Genomic DNA, 15,693 nt, shown 5'->3' with positions numbered 1-15,693 from the left:
GGGAAAGCAGTGGAGACAACGGTGTGGTGGTGCGGTGACCAGATACCCTAGTGGCAGTCAGCAGTTGGTGAACTGAGCTCCACTAGTGGCCAGAGCTCCAGCAGCACCAACAAGGTGGGGAAAAGTTCACTAGTAGCTCAAAAGGTGAACCCGGGCAATGAAATGTCTGTCCTGCTGCCTTTTTTTTTTCAACCAGAAGTAGAGACAGAGCAGCAGACCCCAAAACGGTACTGTAGGAACAGAGTGAATTTCATAGTCCAGACCCCCACCAGAGCTGATTTGTATAGGGAGGCAAAGGTTATGGGGACCGGATTTTACATGACTAAGCTGGGAGCAAACTCACTTCTGGTTCAGTGCATTGCACTCACATGGTGAACTACAGATTCCACCCAAAATAGATCCCGGTAGTCCCCAGACCTAATGACCAGCAGATCCAGAACTCCACCAGTGGTGCACCAGGTGCCGTTTGGTATAGGATGGCAAAGACTGTGTGCATGTGCTGAGCTGGAAGCAAACTTACTTCTAGCTTAGTGAGTTGCACTGGCCCCACAGGGAAAATAATACTGACTTTGGCATCCTATAGGCCAAAATAGGTCTAAGTGGCACTCGGACATAATGGCCAGCAGGTTCCAACAAGATCAGCACCACTGACAACCTAGTTATTTAGGACAACTGATATCTTCCTAATTCTGGGAACTGTTCAAACCAGAAGCAGGAGAAAACTTGTACAGACAATGGTGCAGCCACGACATGGGATCCAAGGAGGTGGAGACTGCTAAGCCAGACTTAGAACCTGCCCGAAGAAGAAGAATCTTCTAACCAGAAATACAATGACAAAGAACAAAAGAAAAGACAGAGGCATGATGAATATTACTGAAGACTCCCCATCAAAGAAGCAAAAAATTTTACCAACCTCAGAGTTAACTCAGGAATACAAGGAAACGGGGGATAAAGAACTTAAAAACTTGTTACAAAGCTTCTTATCAACAATGAGAAACACATACAGGAGTATAAGGAATATGTCACAGGAAATAGCAACACTGAAACAAAATCAAGCTGAATGATTAGAAATTCTAATAATTCTAATTGGTAGAATTATTAGAAATGGAGCAAATTAAAAATTCAGTGGAAAGACTCAGTAATAGAATGAATGAGGTAGAAGAAAGAATCTCAGAATTGGAAGACATTTCTTGCCACAATGGTGAAATAATTAAAAAGCTGGAAAAGGAACTAACTCAACCTAAGCAAAGTATTCAAGAATTAAGAGATACGATTAAAAGACAAAATAAAAGAGTTATGGGAGTTTCAGAAGGCACAGAAAGAGAAGCTTGGATTAAAGATGTAGTCAATGAAATAATAAAGGAAAAGCTCCCTACTATGGAGAAAGAATTGAAAACAACATCCAGGAAGGGCACAAAATTCCCAACAGAGTTGACCAAAAGTGATCTTCATCACAACAGTTGAACATATGGAAAAGATCCTTAACTGAAAAAAAAAATCAACTGACATAAAAAGGAATGGCAATAAGACTCAGATCTGACCTCTCAGAGGAAACTCTACAGACCAGAAGAAAATGGAGTGACATATCCCAGATTTTAAAGGGAAAAAAATTGTCAACCAAGAATAATGTACTGAGCTAAGCTTCTCTTTGTCTTTGAAAATGAAACCAAATCCTTCCACAGTAAAGAAAAGTTAAAAGAATATGCTTCTTTCAAACCTGCCCTACAAATGATACTTAAAGATGTTCTCTTGCCAGAGAAAAGGAATAGCACCCACCAAAACCAAAGGAAAATGTGAAGAACATCCCAGTAAAATAACAACAGAAGACTGAATCAAAGAAAGAACAACCCACTGCTATGATGATATGACCAAATTATCACCTATTCATATTAACCATGAATGTAAATGGCTTAAACCCATCAATCGAACATCATAGATTAGTAGACTGGATCAAAAACCAAAATCCATCTATCTGTTGCCTACAGGAGATACATCTCACCAACAAAGATCAGTGGAAACTATATCTCATGGATTTTGAAGTTTTGTTTTTATTTTCATGTATTCAAAGAAGTTTTTTTCATTTAAAATTCTTCATTGACTCATACTCACACAATAGCATCAGTTTCTTCAAGAAGCTTCTTGATTTTCTTTTTCATTTCTTCAGCGACACCTTAGTCATTCAGTACCGTGTTATGGAACTTCATGGTGTTGTCAGTTTCAAGTTTTGTTCCTGTTGTTGATTTTATTCTGTAGCTTTTTATTTAAGGTGATGTTTAGTTACTGTGTAATGGAGACTATTATATCCAGATGTGAGGATACTATGCAGTATGCATCTCTACTTCTAGATCAAAACGGACTCCCAATGAAACTGTTAAATATGCTGGACTGTCTGCCATTCTCCATGCCCATAACAAAGGACTTAGGATTGCTTATTAAGAATCATACTATTCCAATACTACAGGATAAATCAGTGGGGGGAAAGGTAATTTGGGGAGAGGATAAGGGAATTCTCAGATCCTATGGAACTACATCATAGAATAATAATAATTCTAATAATAATGGGAGAAAAAAGAAATCAGAAAAAAAGCATTAGAGAGAGAGAGAGAGATGGAGAAAGACGGAGAGAGAGTTCTCCCACCCAGTGGTTGACTCTTCATAATAATTTGGCAGCAGTTATCAGGGCCGGGCCAGAGCCAGGAGCTTCTCCTGGACTTTCTATGTGGTTACAGCGACCCAAGCACCAGGCCCATCTTCTGCTGTCATTTCAGATGCATTTGTTGCGAGCCGGTCTGCAAATGCAGCAGCTCTCAGCTGGGATGCTGGCCTCACAAGCTGTGGCTTTATCCACTACATCACAACACCATCGCTTCCTGGGATGCTGGCCTCACAAGCTGTGGCTTTAGCCACTACATCACAACACCATCGCTTCCAGTTGCCTTTTTTTTTTTTTTTTTTGGCACCAGAATAAACTTAAAATGTAATTCCATTTTTCATGAGCCTTTTGAAGTGTGTGTGTGTGTGTGTGTGCACTTAAAAACGAAACTGGAAGCAGGCATTTGGTGTAGCAGTTAAGCCATGACTTGGTATGTCCACATCCCGTATCAGATTGCCCGGTTTGAGTTCCGGCTACTCTACTTCTGATGGAGCCTTCTGATAATGCATTGTGGAAGGCAGCACATGATAGTTTGTGTCCTGTGTCCCTGCCATACATGTGGAAACCTGAGATGGCTTCTCAGCCCCTGCTTCAAACCTCGCTCAGCCTTGGATGTGGCAGGTATTTGAAAAAGCGAACCAGCAGATACAAGGTCTCCTGTTATTTGCCTTACAACCAAAAAATAAAAATAAATAAAATATTAAAAAATAAAGCTATAGCTCAATAAGTTCAAAATCTAATAGTATAGAATGTGGGAGTCAAATGTTTCAGTGATTGTGCAGAGACGTTGTGTTAACAGAGATTGTTCTGCTGTGAGTTCTCTAACAGACATTTCATCTCCCTCTGTGGGGAGACAAAATAAACATCAAACCTATTTCCAGGGCCACCAGTGTGGTTTCATAGTTGTTACTTGTAAAGTCACTTTTTCTGTCTCCTTAGCATGTTTATCTTCCCGGTCTCCTCCATCGCAGCACCCTGCAGGCTCAGCACCCTCCTACCCCAGGGTCAGAGTGCCTCTGCAGGCTAGCAGCTGTTTGCTCCTTCTGTGTTAGACTCCAGGCTGTGTTTACTGGGGAGGGACCAGGGCTTTCCAGCCCAGCCAGTTATCATCTACTCACTCAGGTAGCATTTCTCAGAATAGAATCTGGGCCTGCTTAATAGGTTGGGGAGAAGTCAGCCACGAAACCCAGTATATCCAGCTTTGAGTACCACTTTCAGAGAACGGTGACAGAACAAGAGGGCTGTGCATGGAGGAATATCGCTCTTTTCTATGCTTTCCAGGCCTCCCGATTTATTTCCTATGCTTTTTAAGCGACAGCCTCTCCTACTTTCTGTACCTAAAGGGTCTACAGGGCCAGAACTATCATTTTCCAAATAGTTTTTTTGGTAGGAACCATACTTAGAAGAAAAAAAAAAAAAAAGATGGCTAGTTTTCCTTGAAAACTTAGGGAGACAGGATAGGTTATTGAACACTTAGGAACTTTGAGGTAGAAGCAATGGATTGGCCATAAAAGAAGGACATGAGTAGTTTTCCTGTCATTTTTCCTTTGTCAAACCGTCAGTCAATGAACTAAGGGACAGTGTCTCACAGATCAACACATCTTGGGAAGACACAGCTGCCTTTTTTCTCCATGCCTCCCATTCTCTCGCAGAGCTGTTTTTCCCCAGCCACCTCACACTTGCTGCTCTGACCTGGGAACCTAAATAGGCACTGTAGAGTACGGTTTATTTTCCTACAGAGCTCTGGATGCAAAGAAGGTTTCCCTTCCTTCAGCCTTCTGCCAAAATTCCTTACCTTGAGAGCCACTGCCTCCAGCACAGAACTCAATCCACCAAGCAAAGACATGACCAGTTTTTCTTCTTCCTAGGGTTCCCATTTTCCGTCTTGAACAGAAGTAGCCAAAGGCAGCATGCACACTGAAGGATGTCGGTTATTTACCTCTGCAGCTCAGCTAACTCGAGACGTTTTAGGGGCTACGAGTTATTTCCTGCTTTGGCTCCTGTACAAAAGGCAGTATTTCTAGACACATCACATCATCAAGAGATTTCTATCTCAACAACAGATTACTATAATGTACTTGGCTATTACAGCCTTTATTGCTATAATGAATAAGACATGATTAATCTGAGCTATAAAAAGAAATGATAATAAAAACTATGATCTTTTATATTGGTGTAGCGCTTTCCTTTAGTTTTTTTTTTTTAGTAACACCCAATTTTCAATCATTTTTAGTGATTCTATCTATACCAGGGTAGTGAGAGGGAGAAAAAAAATGAGAGATGGTTTAATAACTGATAACTTCATACAGATTGATAGTCACAGACATACTTGATTGCTGGCGAAGTTTGACTACAACCAAGGTCAAGCTACCTGTTATTTGCCACTTCCGCCTATGACCTGTGTTCAAATTCAGAGACCACTGTCCACCTGCGCCATACTTCCCAGGTAATTCTTTCATCCTCTTCATCACTGTGGCCAGTAGAAACTCCCAGCCTGGAAGGATTTTAATCTCAAGAGTCATTTTGTTACATGATGTTGTAATCTCTGAAACTCTCAGGCACAAGAGTAGATATGAGGTCAGCCCTCCACTGATGTCTTAGTATCCCCGTCCTTCCTGCTGTCTGGAAGAACTCAAGGAGCCTGACTTGGAGGTAATTTAGCAGCCTGCTGTGCTCTCAAACAACAGCCCGTAAACAATGATTGGCCAATTTCATTCTAATCTTTGCAATTTTACACTAATTAAAATCAAGCTGCAGCTTTCAAACAGTTTAATTAAGGCTGATTGGGAGAAATGGGGAGGGGAGAGTTGAGCTTTAAGGAAGAGGAGACCACTGTTGGGTAAGTCTCACACTGACCCAGTGGGGCTCAAGGACTTGGAAATCATACTGGAAATGGTGTGATCGTAGAATTTATCCAAAAAAACACAAAATATGAAAGAATTTTGAAAGTCATGCACAGCATTATATTCCATGCAGCTCCCATGAACCTTCTGAAAACTCATCATATGCAGAGAATTCATAAATTTTTGCACCACAATAAACTGGCTCTGTTTCATTTTCCATGAATGTGTTGGAATAACTTCCTAGAGTGGAGAAACTGGAAGGAGAGCTAGTGGATCTATGAGACTGAAAAGGACTGAAAAGGGAGCTAAGGTTGTGTCTGTCCAGGTACAGAAATTGCAGATCTGGCCTGACCAATCTACTCCTCGAAGCTCATCTGTTCAACTGCAGAGAAAATCAATTGTCTCGCCACTATTTACCTCCCCTTGCTTGTCTTTGCTAAGAGCCTGTGTGATGGCTCTTCCCATCAAGTGTTTCATGGGAATGGGCATTGGTCTATCTCTTAAGCCATCCCAGACCATAGTGGAGAGTATCTGGATTCAGTTCTTGGCTGTGGCTTCTGACTCCAGGTTCCTGCTAAAGCCGACTGTGAGAAGCAATCATGAACACTCAGGTGATTGGGTTCCTGACACCAACATGAGAGACCTGGATTGAGTTTCTGAGTGTTAGCTTCCACTCTGGCACAGTCCTAGATGTTACAGAAATTTGAGGCGTGAGCCACTAGTTGGGGCCTCCCTGACTTTCTCTCTCTGCTTCTCAAGTAAATACATAAACAGTATTTTCAAAAATGTGTTCATAGGCTTCTTATTACCTACTTGATTACAAGAAAACTCCCATAGACTGGCATTTCCTTCTATTGTTCTAAAAATCTTTTTCTTTAAATTTTCTGCATGAGATAGCCATGCCAGCATTCACATGCATTTATTTATTTATTTTTTAAAAGATGTATTTATTTTATTGGAAAGGCAGATACACAGAGAGGAGGAAAGACAGAGAGGAAGATCTTCTGTCTGATGGTTCACTCCAAAAGCAGCTGCAATGGCTGGAGTTGAGCTGATTTGAAGCCAGAAGTGCGGAGACTCTTCCAAGTCTCCTATGCAGGTGCAGGGTCCCAAGGCTTTGGACCATCCTTGGCTGCTTTCCCAGGCCACAAGCAAGGAGATGGATGGGAAGTGGGGCCGCTAGGATTAGAACTGGCACCTATATGGGATTCCAGCATGGTCAAGGCAAGGCTAGGCTAGGCTATCGTGCTGGGCCCACATGCATTTATTTTTATATGGGCCACTCTTCTTTGGACTAAATATTTTTAGTTCCTTCAAGATCCCTAGGCCTTCTTGTTCAACTTTCTCTGCTAGTAATTAGCCTGTCAGCATATTTCTAAAGATGGCAACCAAAACTGAACACAATCCAGTTAATGTGTTCTGAGCCACTGAGAGGACACTAGGATGCAAGGCCTGATTACATTATCATCATCATCATCATCATGACTATTATAGTTTCAGTTTCTACTGAGCTCCCATGTTTCCAGGACCACGGCTGGATGCTTTGTCTATTTTTAAACCATCGCTGCAATCTTACGAATGTCAGCATGGTAGAGTGAATCATCAGGGTTGCCAGTATTAGAATGTCCTTGGCCATGTGACTTTACAGCATCCATCGCTTGCACGGATGAAGCTTCTTTCCCAATCCATACAGAGTGGGTGTGGCTCTATGGCTTTGCTTTGGATAAACGAATGAGGACAGAAGAAACAGTGTGCCAATCTGGACTAGGGTCTCAAAAGGCATTGCATCTACCCCCTTTCTGTGACAACTACTTCTTCCTTGGGTAGTGCCATTCATACCCTTTCAGCTTTGGTCCCAGAATAAACGCCATTAGAAGAAGACCTCCTGGCCTTCTTACAGACCTATGGCCTGAACAAAGCTAACCCAGTCAACTTACGCATGCATGGATAAGGATAAGTTACTATTTTAACATATTGAATTGAGGGGTGGGTATATGCATCATTACGGCAATAAATTATACACACCACAATTTTATTCTTATTTTATAGCTAGCTGAGGCTAAGATAATTTCAGTATCACATTCAAACACATACAGCTAAGTAAAAGGTGAAGATTGTCTATGCACTTTCTGCCAAACTCATTTCCTCATTAATGCATGTGAATGTTGGTTTTGTTTTTTAAGAAAAACAAAGACCTCCTTGGCTAACCATAATCTGATGGCTAACCAGTAACCCCACATTCCTTTTTAGCCCCAGATAGAGATTTTTTCTCATAAGATCATAATTTGTAAAATTAATGATTTTAAGTTTTATGTTGTACCCATTTCTTGCCTTGTACCCTTTATGGCCAAAGATGAGTAAATAATTCTGTATCTATTTTTCTCCAGGCTCACCCATGAACAAGCTTTCCCATTTCCTTGGCATTGTGTGTAGCCACGTAGTTGGGTTCTGACCAATGGAATAAATATTTGAGCTCTGGCCCATAAAACCTCTGATAAAGTCCTTCATGTGCCCTCTCTTCTGTGTACCAGGACCCAGCAGGGGGTTCTGAGAGCAGAGTGAGAGGTAGGATGATCACACAGAAGGAGCTGTGGTAGTGCATGATTTTAAGAAGTAATCTCCATGAACTGCATGATAACTTACTGTGAGCAAAACCCAAACTTTGATTAAGCCATTGAGATTTGGGGACTGTTCGCCTACTTTGACGGAAATTCTCACGGTTGCCTCCATCCATTATCCCAGCCTGTCGTGGCTATGTTGGTTCTTCACTCTATTACCTTCTGCATAGGGGTCCCTTTGGATGACTTGCTGTTTTCCTGTTCAGGTTTGCTCCTGTTTATTCTCTGCTTTCTGGATCTAGATGGGGAGTAGTGTTGGTTTTCAGGCCTCTTACTTCTTAGCTGTGGGATCTTGGTTTGAGAGCTGTGCTCCCCAGGGAAAGTACCTGTCACTGTTAAGGATTTACTTTGAACAATGTTTAACTATAAAATCTATGGATAGATTAACCCATGCTACAGTTATAGAGAGCAGAATATAGATTTTAAGTGATAAATTTGATCAGTGTATAAAATTCTATGCAGCAGAACAAGCTTGATAGAATAGAGTTGTTCTGTTTTTTCAATGAGTATCTCTTCATTTTCTCTTAAATACTTTTCTGTAGCTTTCGCATTCTACTTTTTAATATTCATTATCAGGAGGCCTCTCATATAAAGAATAAGATTTATATTGAAAGAAAGCAAGTCATTCTTTAGTTACCACTGTGTGATCCTATAAAGGAAACACTCTAGTTCTATCAATTTTAGTAATGAGAAACATAAAGCCCAAAGATGCCAAATAACATAGACAAAGTCAGACAACAACAGCAGCAGATCTGTGCTTTAAATCCACTCCTGAAGTTTCAGACACTGGCTTTCTGCTCCATGCAATGTAATCCCAGGATGCCCAGCTCAAACTAAACAATCTTATTCTCTTGCTGCAACTTGCTCTCTGTGTTCAAGGGTTTGGGGTTCGTGAAATTGGCACAATACAGATTAAAAATGTAATTAAAAAATATATCCCTAAGATTCACATTCCTCATTAGTGAAATTGATATAATCATGGTGTTCTCTTTATAGGGCTATTTGGAAATCACTAAAAACAGACTTGCTTTATTTCAATATACATGCTTATTCTTTTCATGAGGGGACTTGGGCAAATACATAAAAATACTAGAATATGGAACCTACAGAAAAGTACTTAAGAAAAAATAAAGAGATACTCATTGAAAAAAAAAAGATAAAAACAACAACAAAAGGAACAGTCTTATTCTGGGCATGCACAGGACTTTTCTCTTACCATTTTATCCTAAACAATACAGCGTAGCAGCTGCTTACACAGCATTTACATTGTATGAAGTGTTAGGAGTAATCCAGAGATTATGAAAGAGCATGGGCTGCTGTGCGTTAGTTGTACATAGATACTAAGCCTTTTTTGTGCCAAGACCATCCATGGATTTCGTATCTGCAATGAAGAAGGTCTTGGAAACAAGAAGCCACAGATACGGAAGGTGTCCTCAGTGTCCTTTCGGTGTCCTTTCGGTGTCCTTCAAGTGGCAGACCCGGCGTGAGAGTTCCGAAGATGGGATACAGGTGCTCATTACAGCCTAACGAAGAGAAAGAAACCAACCAACCAGCCAACATAGGTACAAAGGAAATTCTATAGCAGAAACATGAACAAAATGAATGGTGGGGATTTGTAGAATTCACAGAAAACTTCAAAGGGAAACAGATTTCAGGGACTTAAAAGAGAAATAGAAGCTCAAATGGCTGAGAGGAAGGAAAGAGCTTTGGAAGAAGAAGCAAAGATACATGATGAGATACAGCGGACATCAAAAAGACCCTTGTATGTCTGGGTGAATCTGTAGATGCCTACTGGTGCTAGGACAAAGAAGGCATATGGAAAAACAGGAAGGCAACATCAGTGACACGGGTAATATTCAGTGACTACAAAATTAGTGAGGATTTTGGGAGTGACAGTGAGGTGGAGAAAATGGGTACAGAGGACTTTAGTGGGGCATACTGCAGAAGTGAAACAAATACAGTGGTGGGTGACAAAGTCCACGAGAAGAGAAGAGCTGAATTTGGAAGATGCTTCTGAGCTGGAAGCTGCACATCGCAGACGAGGATGGGAGCATGGAGAAGCATCAGTTCCAGCTGCCAGGGGCTGGTGCCATCAGGAACCACAGCAAACAGCACAGCAGGTGTGAGTGTAGCAAGACACAAGCTGTTTAGTTCTAGCTACTATCTTGCCACAGCAGCAAAATCTAGGCATGTGGCACTCACCCAAATAGGAAATGGATGCAATTCTTTGAGAAGCCACTGGGAAAGCTGGAATTATTTTTCCTGTGCATAACATGAATTCCTTTTACCTACAAGAATTCTCAACAATCCCAGGCCCTGGTTCCAACCTTTCCTGTCCTGTGATGATTCTGCTTCCAGTTGCTATCACTCCGTTTCCTGAGGTGTGACTGTGCCCTATAACAAGGCACAGAATGCGGGAAGCTCAAGAAGTCTGTGAAAAGAGAAATATCTGATCCAAGAAGCTCTAACATGGAAAACTGATATTTATCCATGAGAAAATTCTTTATTATTTTGGAACTGAGTGAGCAAGCAAGCTCCCCAGGTGCCAGAATGAGTTGGAGGGGGGCATTATGTCAAAATAAATGTCATGTGTTTTCTCTAGGAGAAAGGAGGAAAGCGGAGAGTTAGGAAACGACTTAGAGTAGCTTAGGATGGAGAATGTAAGAGGAGGGTAAATAGAAGCAAAAACCTCTGACAGAAGTGACAAATTACAAACAAGTGTCAGAATCCGGGGAATAATAACATCTTCCAATGAGCCAGAGACGCGTTTGAAGAAGAGGCTTTTCAGTCAGTCCAGAGAATGAGGAAAGGCAGAGGTAGGGCCAGGAAGGGGAAGAACAATCACTCCAAGGCAATTTCAGAAAGAGCTTCGTGGAATTTGAAATTGGTGAACGGACACTAGCTTCAGTGAACACAGCACATCTGGCACCGATCAAGCTGAGGCTGTTTGGCTGCTTTCGTAGGGTGTATGGAGCCTGAATTAGGTGAAAATCATCACAGATTTGGAAATCACTGGGTTCTGATGTGCCATCTCCTGTCATCAGCCTGCCTCGCACACCCAGATGCTGCCTCTGGAGGTTGCCTCTTGTCCCAGACTACTAAATCTGTAGTTCTTGGATTTCATCCTCTGCCTTGGCTCTGACATACAAGCACCAAAACACACGCGGTAGTTGAAGAAGGCAAAAGCATACAGCATGAACCTCCAGAGTCCCCTGTGCCCATGCCATTCTCCAGGGACCTGGCCAACATCAAGCATCTTCACAAGCTCCCTTTCTTTTCTTTCTGTGTATCAGACTCAGTCCAGAACTCATACAGAACCAACAGGAAGCTGGCTTGTTATGCTCAAGTTTACCTCTGTTACTAGAGAACCAGCCCCTGAGTCTGAGTCGAGGGATCTCTGATGTTTATGTGCCTTTGTGAATCCAGGAGAACACACTCCCCAAAGAGCCTTGCTTCCTGCCCCTGCTCTGTCACTAGCATGTCCCCAGGTGGAGCACAGGCTCTCCTGGCACCTAAGGAAAATGAGAATTCTCTTGACACCGGGGCCCATAACGAAGGACCTGGTGTGCTTATGGTTCCGCCTACCTCATTTTCTCCCACAAGGACCCTCTGCCACTCTGACCAGTCCTGAGCTGCACAGGAAGCTTGTTCTTTGTGGGAAGTGAGGGCAAGCAGCACATTTCTGGGCTAGGGGGAGGGCCCACTTTGGGCGACAGAATCAAGGAGCTTTAAACAAGTGCAAAGAGTTCTGCATCTCCTCACAAACAGCACTCGGCTAGGACAGCCATCTTTGGCCCGTAGTCTTGACTCCAAATTCCAAGACTGACCTTGGGATTGGGTTCCCACCTCAGGGTCTCTCATTCCATTATCTGATTGTAGAGTATCCAGGATATGATAACAATGAGAAAGTCCCAGAACCTATCTTGTCACCATAAAATAATTCAAATGTGCAAAGTAGTCCAATAAATAAGCTACTTGCAGCATTAAAGGTTTCTTCTGGCTTTATGGAAATATTTCTTAAAATACAAGTGGACATGCATGTTTAAAAAACCATTACAAGTATGATCCTAGAGTTAGGGGCTAGGAATTTCCTTAATACCTAATTTTATTAGCCATTACCAGGCAAGAAATAAAGATACTGCAGTTCAAATAGTAAGTGTACATCCAATAATGACTCGATTTACGGAAATTTCATTTACAAAACTCTCTTGTAGAAACACACCAGCAAGGCAAAGCCAACACAAAGACAATTTGCTGTTGATGAATTGTTTCAGGAAGATTCATCTGAGACTTTCTCTTACTCACAGTTGCACAGAGCCCAAGGGCAGATGGAGAATTCTACTGGGAAAAAAGAAGAGGAAGAGTGAAGGGTCTTTCTGTGGGGTGAACAACCTGGGACTCTTCTTCATTTCCACCTTCAATCCCAGGAGTATCTTCTGAATCCAAAATTGTTCCTGGGATGCCAGAAAGGAATGGGGCAAGTAGCACTGGTGGTACAACTGGAAGCACCATTTCTCTTAGGAGATTGAGCGGCATGGGATCAATAAATAGCCATTGGATGTTTAGGTCACTATCTTTCAGCTTGAAAGCTGGCTTTTGTGCTTACCAACTGACACCTTTTAGAATTCAGTGTCTTCATACATAGTATGGGTGCACAATTAGCGCAGCACTGTACAGCTCTTATGCGGATAGTTTTAACTGATGCCTACAAAACAGATCAATGTTGTGCACATGAACAGAATTCAGTACATGTTATTGATGTTATTAATATTTCATAGTAAGTTAGCTGCGTACTTTCTCTAAGTTAAATAGAAACTTCAGCCCACTCTTGTCCCCTTCAGAACCTGTCTCTTCACTCTCTTCTTGTGAATTGGTAAGAGCCTATAGTGTGATCCATTTTTCAGCACCACATAGTGTTTGTTCACTGAGGCTCCTACTCAGAAAGGCTCCCGTCTGTCGGATACGCTTTGACCTCACAGGAGCAGTTCCTCTGACAGGCTGCTCCTCTTCATAGTCTGTAGCTTGTTGCATCATCACTTGGCACTGGGCCGCTCAGTCAGATGGATAAGCAGGAGACTGTGGTCTGAAGTCTGAGAGCCTGAGGGGGCTTGTAAGACTGAAATCTCCATCTCCCACCCTGGATCACGTCTTCATCAGCAACCAACTTAGCTCCAGATCCTTGCAAGGAAATTGACCTTTTTCTAATCCTGGTAGTGGCTGTAGGGGGGTGGAAGAGAGCAGGTGATTGTCATGGGAACCAAGCCACTCTAATACAGCCCTTTGACAACCACTTGCTCATATCTGTTGTCCCTAATGGTAGCATCCCCTGTGTCCTGAATCCTGTTCCCTGGACACTGTGTTCCCCACTATGTGTGGAGTACCCACACACACAGATCCTCAATAAACATACTCCAAGTAAGGAAATAGCCCATCATGTGCCACTCACTGTTCTAAGAACCATGTACTGAAATAATTTTCTTGTGGGAGATGTGGGAAGCTCAGAAGTAGAAGAAATGTGACAGAAACTGAATAAAGGAGAAAAAATACTGAGAATCCCTGACCCAGAAAAAGCTCTTTTCTTGAAAAGCAGGTGGCTCAGGGAGAGAGGAACACATGATTGGCTAGTGTCCCTGTCCACCTGGATCTGAGTCATGACAATTTCCACACGATGGTTACCTCCTGGCTTTCTGCATCTACACCTCTCTAAGCATTAATTCATTCATGAATAAAATTAATTATTTCTCTAAGCAAAAATTAATCCTCGTTTTCCTTGCCTGACTGACTCAAGATCTTTCCTCTGAATCTCATCTGAAAACACAACTGATCGTGCCTCCTCCCCTTGGTCTTCTGGAGCTGTTCCCCTCCTGCGTTGCACATTTTTATCTTCCATGCTTTATTCTCAGATGATCTTTGCAACTGTATTTCATGTCAGAGTGTCTAACCTCAGTGTAGCCCCAAAGTCACACAGAAGAAGATGTGGCAAGAGTCCTCGTGTCTCTGGAGAATTTGGGGCAAGTGTCCTCACGCTGGATTCTGAAAGAGCATCCATGCAGCAAATCTACCCGGTAGTCACTGAGTTGCATTGATTCTTCTCCCCATTCCTGAGGTGTCACAATCCAATGTGTTCCTGGTGTTGTGCGCTGTTACTTACATGGGACTGTTGACGTCTGAGCCTGCTACGGTGTCCGGAAAAATGGGAAACTTATTCTCACAAGAGACTTTTGAAGTTGCACAAAGAAGAGGCTCCATAAAGGTGGGAGAGGTCTTTAAAAAGTTCTTGGAAAATGAATGTTATGAAGAATCTTTGCATGGATTTCCATTTTTATGCAACAAAATAAACTGATGTTTTAATTTTTTTCATAAGCATTCTATGAATTTTGTGTATTTGATAGGGAGAGAGACAAATCTAGACAGACACAGAAAGATTGATTTCCCATCTTCTGGTTCACTACGCCCAACAACTGTGGAGTTGAACCAGCCTACAGCCAGGAATTCAGTAAGGTCCTTCCACATGGATGGCAAGATCCAACTATTTGAACAATCACTTGCTGCCTTTTATGGTGATCATCACCATGAGAACTGAATCAAGAGTGGAGCCAGGACTCGGACTGAGGGACCCTAATGCAGGAAGGCTTCTCTATGCCAAATGCCAACCCTCATTTCCCCATGAAATCTGAGACATACCTTCATACTTGAGAAAGTACTGATAACGCAAAAGCATGGAGTGGTAAGATTACCTTGAATTTAGTCTCTTAGATAAAAATGATGCTGGATTTGACCCAGTAGTCTTGCAGGAAATTAAAGTGTCTGCGGTATTTTTGGCATTTTGGAAGGACAGGATAAAAACTAGCATAGGTAACACATAGGAAAACATTCTTCTTGGCATTTATATTAGCCACATGGACCTGGCTGCTCAGAGATGACACTACCATCTGTGCTTCTGAGGCTTGGGATAGGCTGCTCCAGTGTCTGTAGCACCATTCCACAAGCCTCTGCTGGGGAGCTTCCAGTTATTCACCAGGATTTGTCTAGACTTCCTCTAATTCCCGCTTTCCTTGACCTTCCTGTGGAGAGGAGGCTGTGCACTTACCTCTAAGTTCTGACAGATTAGTGTACCGGCCTGAATCACATTCATTATCACAATCTAGAGGAATCATACATAGACTTGGCCCTCAAAACTTTTATTGAATGAGTGGATGTGGCTTTATTATGCTCCTGAGTTGGAGTTGCTCTAAGAACACAAAATACTGCTACCTTTGGCTTGTTGCCTGGGCCTAAGAGGGGTTGTGGATCGTTCTGCTGCACTGATGTGGTAGGTTTGCAAGCCAGAGATTGAGATAGGATTCTGCACAAGGTCAAGGTTGCACTGGGGTCCATCTCTAGACCCTTCCAAAATGACTCATTTGTTGAAGATCTAAGATATCTCATGCCAAACCTACAATTCAGGTAGGCTGCTTCAAGGTCAGAGGTTACGCCTACCCTGCACAAGACTCTTGATTTAAATAACCTCCAAATATTGTGTTCTCTCCGTCTCCTGCCACCATGCCTCTGATGAACGAGAAACAATTCTGTGACCAGA

At 42.3% G+C, this 15,693-nt stretch overlaps 1 protein-coding gene across 2 annotated transcripts in view; it reads right to left on the bottom strand.

Annotated features, from left to right (window-relative positions):
• BRINP2 (BMP/retinoic acid inducible neural specific 2) overlaps positions 1-15,693 on the bottom strand; it is a 109,883-nt gene that overhangs the window by 28,440 nt on the left and 65,750 nt on the right. The window lies entirely within an intron of this gene.

This window comes from Ochotona princeps, chromosome 2 (genome assembly GCF_030435755.1).
Source record: "Ochotona princeps isolate mOchPri1 chromosome 2, mOchPri1.hap1, whole genome shotgun sequence".
NCBI lineage: Eukaryota > Metazoa > Chordata > Mammalia > Lagomorpha > Ochotonidae > Ochotona > Ochotona princeps.
This window is presented reverse-complemented; position numbering and strand designations above follow the sequence as displayed.